Below are 13374 nucleotides of genomic sequence, written 5' to 3'. Positions count from 1 at the left end.
CATCATTTTCTCTCTAAGCCGAGAGAAGCAGAGTGAGTTGATGGTTTTGCCAGGATAGTGGGATTCTCAATGGTGCAAGGAACCATGGATGCACACACAGGACTCTGCAGGTTACCCCATACAGACCAGGTGCAGTTGCTGTATAGGCATTGACAAACCATTCTGTCAGAGAATGTCCGACTGACAGCAGCCATGAGCCTTCATTCCAAAGCAGGCGGCCGATCCCGACGTCTTTTGGAGCCAAGAAGACCCAGCTGCTTCGTGACAAGTGATAACTCCTCTATAAATGGCTGATGATCCCCTCCCCCTTTGCTCCAAAGTCAGCCTTTATCACTGAGGCATCCGTACATCTGGGAGCCCCCTCGCTTCCCTGGTGTTCCATTGCTTCCGATCACAGGTCATTCCACCTCGGGCTGCCGACATCAGCTCTCTTGGAATGAATGCGGCTTCCCTTTAAGAAAGGCAGGCTGCCTTTAAGAGCCGGAGACAAGTTCCAATGCATGCTAGTCTTGCACTGCTGCATGCCTCCCTGTTGTGCGTTCGGCCAACCAGCAACGCAGGTTGCGCTTGGGTGAACTCAGCGGTCGTGGACATGTGAAGGCAGCATCAAGTTTGTGGGTTGCCTGGCTCAACAGGACAGGCCGCGGCAGATTGCGAATTGCTACTCCTGGAACTGAAAGCAGGGGCAGATGAGATTTAGCCGCATTTTTCTTTTGAATCCAGAGGTATTGACCCTCAGGGTTACCAGGAATAGCAGCAGTGCGATGACCAGTGCGTTACCGACCTTGCCCTCCCAGCACCCCCACCCCCCCCAACACCCCCCCCCAGCTCGAAAAAAGCAGCTGCAATAATTCCTAGTCCCAGTGCCAGTAAGTAGGGCAGAGCTTTTTTGATTGACAAGCTTTCATGTTTTTTTTGTTTACCAGCTCTAAAAGGAAGCCCAAAGTGTGTATAATCTTACTTGATTACTTTAAGTGAGCAGATTTCATGCAATACAATATTTTTGCTGAGATACATGCGCCATTAAACGATTCAATGACGAAGAATTTGAATTCTTGTCATTTTAGATGACAGTCACGCTTCCCACCCCTAGAGATTCGAGAAGAACTGATCAACTGCAGCTCTTCAATTGACACCATCCAACTGATGTGCTTCAAGATGCCTCTATCTTGTCACATAAGAAAGTATCCAATCACACCTTCCAAAGACACGGATAGAGTTTGGTTTCAATGTGCTTTTGATAGATTTCCCAGGTTCCATTACCTCTAGAATAATAGAATTTACATCGCAGAATGAGGCCATTCTGCCCATCGAGTCTGCACTGACCCTTGGAAAGAGCACCCTGCCCAAGCCCACACCTCCACCCTATCCCCATAACCCAGCAACCACACCCCACCTCTTTGGACACTAAGGGCAATTTAGCATAGCCAATCCACCTAACCTGCACATCTTTGGACTGTGGGAGGAAACCGGAGCACCCGGAGGAAACCCACGCACACATGGTGAGAAAGTGCAAACTCCACGCAGTCAGTGACCCAAGCCGGGAATTGAACCTGGGACCCTGGAGCTGTGAAGCAACTGTGCTAACCACTTACTATCGTGCCCCCCTAAATGTTTTATAAATTTAGAATGCCCAATTCTTTTGTTCCAATGAAGGGGCAATTTAGCGTGGCCAATTCACCTACCCTGCACATCTTTGGATTGTGGGGGTGAGACCCACGCAGACATGGAGAGAATGTGCAAACTCCACACGGACAGTGATCCGGGGCTGGGTTTGAACCTCGGTGCTGAGGCAGCAGTGCTAACCACTGTACCACCCATCATTGACTGATGGTAGTTGATACGGATTGTGGGATTGGAAGGTGCTGTCAAAGGATGTTTGGTGAGTTGCTGCAGTTCATCTTTTCTCATCTCAATTTGTACGGCAGCCTGAATACTACGGGACCGTGCCTGACCTACTGTATTACACGTACAAAAGATTTTCAACACAGGTCACAGTTCAAGCCACACTCCAGGACTATAGCCCATAATCTGGGCTGAGAGTTCACTGTACGTAGGATTGAAGGACCGCTGCACCTTCAGAGTTGCTGTCATGTGGATGAGATCTTAAACCAAGATCCGATCTGCTGTTCAAGTGAATGTAAAAGTTCCCGTAGCACCCATCAAAAAGGTGCAGGGGAATCAGCAGGGTAGCCAATATAAATTCCACAACTAAGACAAGCAAAACAGATTTTTGAGCCATTTGTACCACAAGTTTTGTGCTCCTGGCAAAATGAATACTGTGTGTGCGTATCATCCCTATGTTACGTTTTGCAACAGGGTATCTATGGCGAGATACAGGCAGAGAAAATGTCTGCTTGTGAACATGTCCTGTTGGTAACAATATCCTTTAAATGGCTGCACAGCGTTCAATAAGGGGAGGTTACATAAAAACGTGAGGAATAGAAGCAGGAGTAAGCCATTCAGCCCTTTGAACCTACTCTGCCATTCGATACAATCATGGCTGATCTCCTACTGACTCTCCTGCCTGCTCCCCACATAGAAACATAGAAAATAGGAGAAGGAGGAGGCCAATCGACCCTTTGAGCCTGCTCCACCATTCATTATGGTCACGGCTGACCATCCAACTCAGTAACTGTTTCCTCTTTGCCCCTATATCCTTTAGTACCGTTAGCCCAAGAGCAAAATCTAACTCCTTCTTGAAAACATACAGACTGTGATTCTCCGGCTTCGCTGCGCTTTTGCTCGAGCGAGACGAGGCTGGTGAATAACGGGTGAGGCCGAAACGACCCCTTGTCCAACGGTGCTGATTAGTTCTCCTTTTGAAAAACGTGAACCTGGCGGAAGGGCTTCTGCAGAGAGCCGAGGAGGTGAGTAGCCATCTTTGCTCACAGGCAAAGAGCCCGGGGGTGCTGGTCTTGCCACCCCAGTGCTCAGCGGGGGGTGGCGGAACTTCGGGTGGGGGTGTTATATTTTAAATAATGACTTATCTAAAATATATATATTACTCTTGAATGCACCAGGATGATAAAATTACCAATAAGTAGCTGTTTCATGATGTGAACACCTTTCACTGCTTTTCCATTTTATTGCGGAAAGTGTGGGCTTGAAGTAACATGTTGAAAATTGTATTTCAATGAGAAATCATGCCGTTCATGACTTGAGAAACAAGGGCCATTGTCAGGCGTTACGATACTGGGAATACCGGGCGGGATTCTCCGACCTCCCGCCGGGTCGGAAAATCCCTGGGTGGCGGCACGAATCCCATCCCGCCACCCCGACGCCGGCTGCCATATTCTCCGGCGCCGGTTTTCGGCCGGGGGCGGGGTTCACGCCACGCTGGTCAGGCGCCATTGGCAGCGGCCCCCCCCGGCAATTCTCTGGGTCCTGAGGGGCCGAGCGGCCGGCGGTTTTTGGCCAGTCCTGCCGGCGTGGATTAGACATGGTCCCACACGGCGGGACCTGGCAGGTAAGTCGGCTGGGGCAGTCCTCAGGGGAGTGCGGGGGGGATCTGACCCCGGGGGGGGGGGCCCTCACGGTGGCCTGGACCATGATTGGGGCCCACCGATCTGCAGGTGGGCCTGTGCCGTGGCAGCACTCCTTCCGTCCGCGCCGGCGCCTGTAGGCCTCCGCCATGGCTGGCGCGGAGAAGACCCTGTGCATGCGCCAGAGTACGCCAGCGGTTCCGCGCATGTGCGGGATCACGCCGGCCCTTTGGTGCATGCGCGGACTCGTGCAGTCCCTTTGGTGCCGGCTGGCGCGGCGCCAACTCCTTCAGCGTCCACCTAGCCCCCGGAAGTGTGGAGGATTCAGCTACTTCCGGTCAGCCTGACGCCGGAGTGGTTCGTGCCGTTTTTGACGCCGGTGTCAGGCCATTGCACCGATTGCGGAGCATCCCGCTTACCGTGCCTTTATGACATTGTTGGATGTGATGTCATTCAGTTTCACTATCAGGAAAAAAATTTAAATAGTCAATGACTACAAGATAGTCTTTTCCAAAAAAGTGAAAAAGCTCAGCACCAACATTGATCCATGGTGGTGTTACTAGATCATATGGTTGCAGTGGTTCTTTGCATTGCTGACTTTGATGGGATTGACATGTTGAACACGACGAGATCATGTTCGCAATATCATTGTTGATACCAGGCCAATAGACTGTCTGGCACGTCGTTTACATTTCTCAATGCCTAGATGACTCTCATGTAATCTCAATAGCATTTCAGAACGCACGATTTGTGGAATTACAATGCAATCTTGTCTCAGCAGTATACCATCTTCAATAGTCAGCTCTGACTGAATGGATTGGTATTGCGGACAATTGTCTTTGGGCCATCCTTCTTGAAGATGTTTCATAACTTTCACCAACGTGGTATCTTTCTGTGTTTCGATGCAAATTTGCTGGAATTTGACATCTGATACAGGTAGCAATTCTTTGAATAGCTGCAAATGTGAACCAACATCATTGATGGATTCTTCTTGGAGAATGTCAGTGTTGACTGACCTAGATAAAGTATCAGAAATTACTAATGCTTTACCTGGTGTATACTTCAGTGTGAAATCGTATCTTCTCAATTTCATCATTAAATGCTGAAGTCTGGGAGTCACGTAATTTAAGTTTTGTTCTATGATGTGTACTAGTGGACGATGGTCAGTTTCCACTGTGAATTTGTGTGGACCATATATGTAGTCCTGGAATTTGGAAATCCCTGTGACTAACCCTAGACACTCTTTTTCGATTTGGGCATACCTACACTCAGTGTCAGTCATCGATCTTGACGATAGGCAATAGGAACCCAATTATCAAAACGGTCTTGTTGCAGTGAAACAGCAGCAATGCCATTTTTACTTGCATCAGTTGAAACTTTGGTTGGTTTTGACGGATCAAAGAATGATTAGCATGGAGCTTGTATCAATTGTTGTTTCAAATCAGTCCATTCTGCAGTATGTTTGTCAGTCCAGATGAATTCTGTGTTCTTTCTGATAATTGACGTAGAGCAGTTGTTCTCCGATTTCCTGGATGCAGACTTTAGGGCACAGCTCCACTCGCTTCTCGCCCACAACCAGCAGGTTTTCGAGGGCATGGGCACACTGCCCTACACTTACAGAATACGGCTCAAACCGGACGCCACCCCGGTCATTCACACACCTCGTAGAGTCCCAGCACCACTCAACGACCACCTCAGGCAGCAGCTGCAGGATCTGCAGGACCAAGGAGTGCTTTCCCGGGTCACGGAGCCTACGCCATGGGTCAGCTCCATGGTGTGCGTAAAAAAGCCCTCTGGCGAACTCCGGATCTGCATCGACCCGAAAGACCTGAACAATAACATCATGAGGGAACACTACCCCAGTCCCAAACGGGAGGAAATCACGAGCGAAATGGCCTGGGCTAAAATTTTTACGAAGCTTGATGCCTCTAAGGGTTTTTGGCAGATTCAGCTGGATCAGTCCAGCAGGAAGCTGTGTACCGTCAACACTCCCTTTGGCAGATACTGCTGCAATAGGATGCCGTTTGGCATCATCTCGGCATCCAAGGTGCTTCATTGAATCATGGAACAGATGATGGAGGGCATCGAAGGGGTGCGCGTCTATGTTGACGATGTCATCATCTGGTCCACCACACCACAGGAGCACATCAGTCGTCTCCAGCGCGTCTTTGCTCAGATACGAGAACACGGCCTGCGCCTCAACCGAGCCAAGTGTTCTTTTGGCCAAACTGAGCTAAAGTTTCTGGGGGACCACATATCCCGGTCAGGGGTGCGTCCAGATGCAGACAAAGTGACAGCTATTGCAGCCATGCCGCAGCCGGCAGACAAGAAGGCAGTGCTACGCTTTCTCGGGATGGTCAACTTCCTGAGAAAGTTTATTCCCAACCTTGCCTCCCACACAACGGCTCTTCGCCACCTAGTGAAGAAGACTATGGAGTTCCAGTGGCTGCCCGCACACCAGAAGGAATGGGAGGAGCTCAAGATCAAGCTCACCACCGCCCCGGTATTGGCGTTCTTCGACACCTCTCGAGATACAAAGATCTCGACTGATGCCAGCCAGTCCGGCATTGGGGAGGTACTCCTGCAACGGGACGACACTGCATCATGGGCCCCGGTCGCCTATGCCTCGCGGGCCATGACCCCCACAGAACAGCGCTATGCGCAGATTGAGGAGTGCCTGGGTTTGTTAACCGACATAGATAAATTCCACCACTATGTGTATGGTCTTCCTCAGTTCACCGTGGAGACCGACCATCGCCCCCTGGTCGGCATCATACAAAAGGACCTCAATGAGATGACCCCTTGCCTCCAGCACATTCTGCTCAAGCTCCGGAGGTACGACTTCCAACTGGTCTACACCCTGGGAAAGGACCTCATCTTCGCAGATGCCCTGTCCAGAGCAGTGAGCACACCGCCCGAATCGGGGTGGGGTCGTCCGTCAGGTCGACCACATGTAGCCTTCACATCGGCCAATCTGCCAGCTACTGATGCAAGTCTGGCCCACATTCGCCGTGAGACTGCGGCTGACCCCCTTCTACAACGTGTGATGCGCCACATGACGGGAGGGTGGCTCAAGTGGCAGTGCCCACAATTCTACAATGTCAGGGACTTGGCCGTCATTGATGGTGTCCTCCTAAAGTTGGGCCGGATTGTGATCCCACACAGCATGCACCGGCTTGTCCTCGAACAACTACACGAAGGCCATCTCGGGGTTGAAAAGTGCAGGCGGAGGGCCCCGAGAAGCTGTGTACTGGCCAGGCATCAGCGACGACATTGCCAACATGGTGCTCAACTGCCCCACCTGCCAAAGGTTTCAGCCGGCGCAACCCCGAGACGCTTCAACCCCATGAGTTGGTAACGTCCCCCTGGGCAAAGGTGGGTGTGGACCTTTTTCATGCACTCGGCAGGGACTACGTCATCATAATTGACTATTTTTCCAATTATCCGGAGGTCATACGCCTGCACGACTTGACATCATCAGCTGTAATCAGAGCATGTAAAGAAACCTTTGCTCGCCATGGCATTCCGCTTACCGTCATGTCGGACAATGGCCCCTGTTTTGCGAGCCAAGAATGGGCTTCTTTTGCCGCTTCGTATGGCTTCACACACGTGACGTCCAGCCCTCTGCATCCCCAGTCAAATGGCAAGGCGGAAAAGGGCGTGCATATCGTGAAGCGGCTCCTCTGGAAGGCTGCTGATGCCGGATCTGACTTCTGTTTAGCCCTGCTGGCCTATCGCTCGGCCCCACTGTCCACAGGCCTCTCAACAGCCCAGCTGTTGATGGGTCGCGCCCTCAGGACCACTGTGCCATTCATGTTCCTAAACCCGACCATGCTCCAGTACTGCGAAGGATGCGACAGCAGCGTTCTCAGCAGAAGGTGGCACATGACACTCGGGCAACTGATCTTCCTGCCCTGGCACCTGGAGACAACATCCGCATACACCTACCAGAGGGTGGCTGGTCGGCAACTGCCGAGGTTCTCACTGCCGCGTGGCTCCCCGCTCGTTCCTGGTTCGCATGCCTGATAGCTCCATTTGCCGGCGTAATCGGCGGGCCCTTAGGCTGCTTCCGCGTTCGCTACGTGATCATGCACCGGTGCCACGTCCTCCTGTTGTCCCTGATGTCGACTTTGTTGAGCTTCCTGCCACTCTGTCTATTCCTCTATCGCCCGTGGCCAGGCCCATTCCTCAGCCGGTGGATCCTGACCCACCCTTGAGGCGGTCAACCCGAATTTGTCGCCCACCTACTAGACTTGACTTATGAGCCTGTTTGCACATTGGACTCACTGAATTGTTGTGCAACAATGTTAACGTGTTTCTCTTTTTGTCGTTCCAGGAGTCCTCTTTCGATATTTGATTATTGCACTTGTTTTGTTTGTGGTACAACCTCATTGCTATGTTGCACCAGACACCTTCCTATGTATATAGTTTAGCCTCATGTACATGTTGTAAATATTGCACACATATACTCAGCCGCACTCAGTACACACCAATATTTATTACCATGTAGGCACATATTCTTGTGAAAACGGGGGATGTCATGATATCCATATTAACATATCATGGTACAATCACACACACACACTGATGGACAGGTCGACGGACCAAGCAACACACACGCAACATCACAGCCAATCACCAGTGAGAGCACACGCACTATAAAACAGGGAACACCACAGTTCCCGCTCACTCCACCAGGAGATAGCTCAGAGCACAGAGCTCACAGCGCGCCACTCAGACAGACACCATGTGCTGAGTGCCTCACTAAGATAGTGCTAGGGCTGGGTCCACAGGTTAACTGGTGAAGTACGAACCACAGCCAGAAGTTAATAGTTATTATTGTACAGAATAATAAAACAGAGTTGTACCATCTACAACCGTGTTGGTTCGTTTGTGTATCGGAACACCCAACACGACAGTGCTTGTTTGGTGAATTGGACATTCTGAATTCTCCCTCAGTGTACCCGATCAGGCGCCGGGATGTGGCAACTAGAGGCTTTTCACAGTAAATTCATTGCAGTGTTAATGTAAGCCTATTTGTGACAATAAAGATTATTAATTATTAATTAAATTATTCTCTATAAGGCAGAAGTTAGGGGTGTTGGAGCCGTGCTCACTGCCGAGGTGAGCACGGCTCCAACAATGCTCAATAATTCAATAGCAAAGCAACGCAGTGCTGATTGGCTCCCCAATCACCATCTTCACCATTTATCACCTCCACCAATTATGTACAGTGTGCATTAGGAACAGTGTGCATCAGCTACATGATGCACTGCATCAACTCACCAAAGGCTTGCTCGATAGCAACTTCAAAATGTGTGACCTTCACCACCACATCGGAACACATGGGGGTAGCATAGTGGTTAGCACTGTGGCTTCACAGCGCCAGGGTCCCAGGTTCGATTCCCTGCTGGGTCACTGTCTGTGCGGAGTCTGCATGTTCTCCCCGTGTCTGTGTAGGTTTACTCTGGGTGCTCTGTTTTCCTCCCGCAGCCCAAAGACGTGCAGGTTAGGTGGATTGGCCATGCTGAATTGCCCTTAGAAGGGGCTATTGGGTTAGGGGGAATAGGGTGGAAATGAGGGCTTAAGTGGGTCAGTGCAGCCTCCTCCTGCACTGTATGTATGTTCTTTAACACCACCACCTGAAAGTTCCCCTCCAAGCCACATGCCATCCTGACTTAGAACTAGATCACCGTTCCTTCTCTCGCTGGGTCAGAATCCTGGAATTCCCTTCCTAACGATACTGTGGGTGTACCTGTCCCAGGTGGACTGCAGTGGCACAAAAAGACAGCTCACCTTCAAGGGCAATTAGTGATGAGCAATAAATGCTGGTCTTGCCAACACTGCTCACGTCCCATGAAATAATTTTAAAAACTCATGCCATTGTCACTTTTTTCCTGAGGACCATTTGTGATGAGATTACTAATTAAACCTGCCTCATTCGATCTAAAATAGTTTTATGCTTAGTTTGTTTCATTGCATATTGTTTCAGGAAAACATCATACCAACTCATCTTTAAAACTACCGTTGCCAGTTTGAGATGTGCAGTCGAAATGAAAATTAAAGTCCCCACGATTATTATATTGTCTTTGTTACACCACCAATTATTTATCACTTAATGCTCTGCTGAAAGCTATAGCTACTCTATTCCTGACCCTTGTTATTCCTAATCCCCAATCATTCTGATATATTTCATGATCGTCTGAACCAAGTTCCTTTCTCAATACTGTCCTTCCACTAGCTGTTATTATCAGGGCCATTCCTTCTGTTTTTCCTGTCTTTTGTTTTAAACATTGTGAGCCGTGGAATATTTATTTCCCTACATTGATAACCTTGAAACCAGGGGTTGTATTTTGTGATCCCAAAACAGGACTAAATGGAGGTGGAATAGCAAGACAAAATGGCCACCAAGCTGGGCAGGTAGACCTCCTTCTCCTGCTTTTGCTCGTGGCCATTTTGCAAGGCATGGGAAAGGACACAGGGCAGGAAGCCCATCCTGCCCTATCAAAAGGCCCAACGTCAGACCTATAGGATTTTCACCAAGGCTCCGGAAGCCGTCCAGGTCCCCACCGGAAAAGGAGAGATGGGATAGGGCATTAATACCGGACAGAAGGCCAGGAAACGTCTTGACACGTCAGCTTGAGGGTTTTTAATGTGATACTGGAGGCAAGTTAATATTGAGGGGGTCAGAGAGGGAGGGGATAGACGGAGCAAAACAACTTCATAGAACAGCTGCATTTTGGATGGACTCTTTCGCAGAAGGCCCAGGAGACTCATATCTGCATTTTTAGATATGGAGCTGGTGTACTCGGTCTCTTCCTTCCACCGTTTTGACACATGGCTCGGGGGGCATGATGGTCTGGATCTCCAGGGGTAGGGGTGGGGTTGGGGGGTGGGGTGGAGGGTGGGTAGAGAATGTTGATGAACATATGCTTGGCAGCTATGGACGCGGAGAAGGCCTTTGACCGAGTGGAGTGGGAGTATCTTTGGGAAGTGTTGCGGAGGTTTGGGTTCGGGGAGGGGTTCATCAGTTGGGTCAAGCTGTTATATAGAGCCCTGGTGGCGAGTGTGGCTACGAACCGGCGGAGGTCTGAGTACTTTCGGCTGTACCAGGGGATGAGGCAGGGGTGCCCCTTATCCTCCTTGTTGTTTGCACTGGCAATTGAGCCGCTGGCCATGGCACTGAGGGAGTCCAGGAAATGGAGGGGATTGGTCCGGGGGGGAGAGGAACACCGGGTGTCGTTGTATGCCGATGACCTGTTGTATGTTGCGGATCCAATGGAGGGGATGGTGGAGGTCATGCGGATCCTTAGGGAGTTTGGGGACTTTTCGGGGTATAAACTCAACGTAGGGAAGAGTGAGCTCTTTGTGGTGCATTCAGGGGACCAGGGAAGGGGGATCGACGAGCTACCGCTGAAGAGGGCGGAAAGGAGCTTTCGGTACGTAGGGATCCAAGTAGCTAGGAGTTGGGGGGCCCTACACAAGCTCAATTTGGCGCGGTTGGTGGAGCAGATGGAGGAGGATTTTAAAAGATGGGATATGTTGCCACTCTCACTAGCGTAGGGTGTAGTCGGTCAAAATGACGGTCATCCCGAGGTTTCTCTTTGTGTTCCAGTGCCTTCCCATTGTGATCCCCAAGGCCTTTTTCAAACGGGTAAGCAGGAGCATCATGGGATTTGTGTGGGCGAATAAGACCCCGAGGGTGAAGAGGGTGTTTCTGGAGCGTAGCAGGGACAGGGGGTGGCTGGCGCTGCCGAATCTATGTGGCTATTATTGGGCAGCCAATGTGGCGATGATCCGTAAGTGGGTAATGGAGGGAGAGGGGGCGGCGTGGAAGAGTTTGGAGATGGCGTCCTGTGTGGGCACGAGCCTGAGGGCGCTGGTGATGGCACCGCTGCCGCTCTCGCCGACAAGGTACACCACGAGTCCGGTGGTGGCGGTGACGCTGAAGATCTGGGGGCAGTGGAGGCGACACAGGGGTGAGGTGGGAGCCTCGGTTTGGCCCCCGATTTGGGAGAACCATCGGTTCGTCCCAGGAAGGATGGATGGGGGATTTCGGAGCTGGCATTGGGCAGGGATTAGAAGAATGGGGGGGGCCTGTTCATCGATGGGACGTTTGCGAGCCTTGGGGCGCTGGAGGAGAAGTTTGGGCTACCCCTGGGAAATGCCTTCAGGTACATGCAAGTGAGAGCGTTTGTGAGGTGGCAGGTGAGGGAATTCCCGCTGCTTCCGGCACGTGGGATTCGGGACAGGGTGATTTCGGGTGTATGGGTTGGAGAAGGCAAGGTTTCGGCGATTTACCAGGATCTGAAGGAAGAGAAGGAGGCCTCGGTGGAGGAGTTAAAGGGCAAGTGGGGACCAGAGGAGGAAGCGGAGATAGTGGTGGCGATGGATGCCGAGAAAGCATTTGATAGAGTGGAGTGGGATTATTTGTGGGAGGTGTTGAGGAGATTTGGCTTTGGGGACGGGTATATCAAGTGGGTACAGTTGCTGTATAGAACCCCGATGGCGAGCGTGGTCACGAATGGACGGGGGTCTGACTATTTTCGGCTCCATAGAGGGACGAGGCAGGGATGTCCTCTGTCCCCGTTATTGTTTGCATTGGCGATTGAACCCCTGGCCATGGCACTGAGGGGTTCCAGGAAGTGGAGGGGAGTACTTAGGGAGGGGAGAAGAACACCGGGTATCTCTGTATGCGGATGATTTGTTGCTATGTGTGGCGGACCCGGCGGAGGGGATGCCAGAGATAATGCGGATACTTGGGGAGTTTGGGGATTTTTCAGGGTATAAACTGAACATGGGGAAAAGTGAGTTATTTGTGGTGCATCCGGGGGAGCAGAGCAGAGAGATAGAGGATTTACCGTTGAGGAAGGTAACAAGGGACTTCCGGTACCTGGGGATCCAGATAGCCAAGAATTGGGGTACATTACATAGGCTTAATTTAACACGGTTGGTGGAACAGATGGAGGAGGATTTCAAGAGATGGGACATGGTGTCCCTGTCATTGGCAGGTAGGGTGCAGGCGGTTAAAATGGTGGTCCTCCCGAGATTCCTTTTTGTGTTCCAGTGCCTCCCGGTGGTGATCACGAAGGCTTTTTTCAAAAGAATTGAGAAGAGCATTATGAGTTTTGTGTGGGCTGGGAAGACCCCGAGAGTGAGGCGGGGATTCTTGCAGCGTAGTAGGGACAGGGGGTGGCTGGCACTACCGAGCCTAAGTGAGTACTACTGGGCCGCCAATGTTTCAATGGTGTGTAAGTGGATGGGAGAAGGGGAGAGAGCGGCGTGGAAGAGATTGGAGAGGGCGTCCTGCAGGGGGACTAGCCTGCAAGCAATGGTGACGGCGCCGTTGCCGTTCTCACCAAAGAAATACACCACAAGCCCGGTGGTGGTGGCTACATTGAAAATTTGGGGGCAGTGGAGACGGCATAGGGGAGGGACGGGAGCTTCGGTGCGGTCCTCGATAAGAAACAATCATAGGTTCGTTCCGGGGAGAATGGATGGGGGATTTGGAGCATGGCAAAGAGCTGGGGTAGTACAACTAAGAGATCTATTTGTAGATGGGACGTTTGCGAGTCTGGGAGCGCTGACGGAGAAATATGGGTTGCCCCAAGGGAATGCATTTCGGTATATGCAATTGAGGGCTTTTGCGAGGCAACAGGTGAGGGAATTCCCGCAGCTCCCGATGCAGGAAGTGCAGGATAGAGTGATCTCAGAGACATGGGTGGGGGACGGTAAGGTGGCGGACATATACAGGGAGATGAGGGACGAGGGGGAGATCATGGTAGATGAGCTAAAAGGGAAATGGGAAGAACTGGGGGAGGAGATTGAGGAGGGCTGTGGGCTGATGCCCTACGTAGGGTAAACTCATTGTCCTCGTGTGCCAGGCTAA

The 13374-nt window shown here is 51.2% G+C and overlaps 1 long non-coding RNA gene across 1 annotated transcript in view; it reads right to left on the bottom strand.

Moving 5' to 3' along the window:
• LOC140409474 (uncharacterized) overlaps positions 1–13374 on the bottom strand; it is a 70606-nt gene that overhangs the window by 51371 nt on the left and 5861 nt on the right. The gene's annotated exons all lie outside the window — the stretch shown is intronic.

Source organism: Scyliorhinus torazame, chromosome 3 (assembly GCF_047496885.1).
Source record: "Scyliorhinus torazame isolate Kashiwa2021f chromosome 3, sScyTor2.1, whole genome shotgun sequence".
Classification (NCBI taxonomy): domain Eukaryota; kingdom Metazoa; phylum Chordata; class Chondrichthyes; order Carcharhiniformes; family Scyliorhinidae; genus Scyliorhinus; species Scyliorhinus torazame.
Note: the sequence above shows the minus strand (reverse complement) of the source record. Positions and strands in the feature narration are given on the sequence as shown.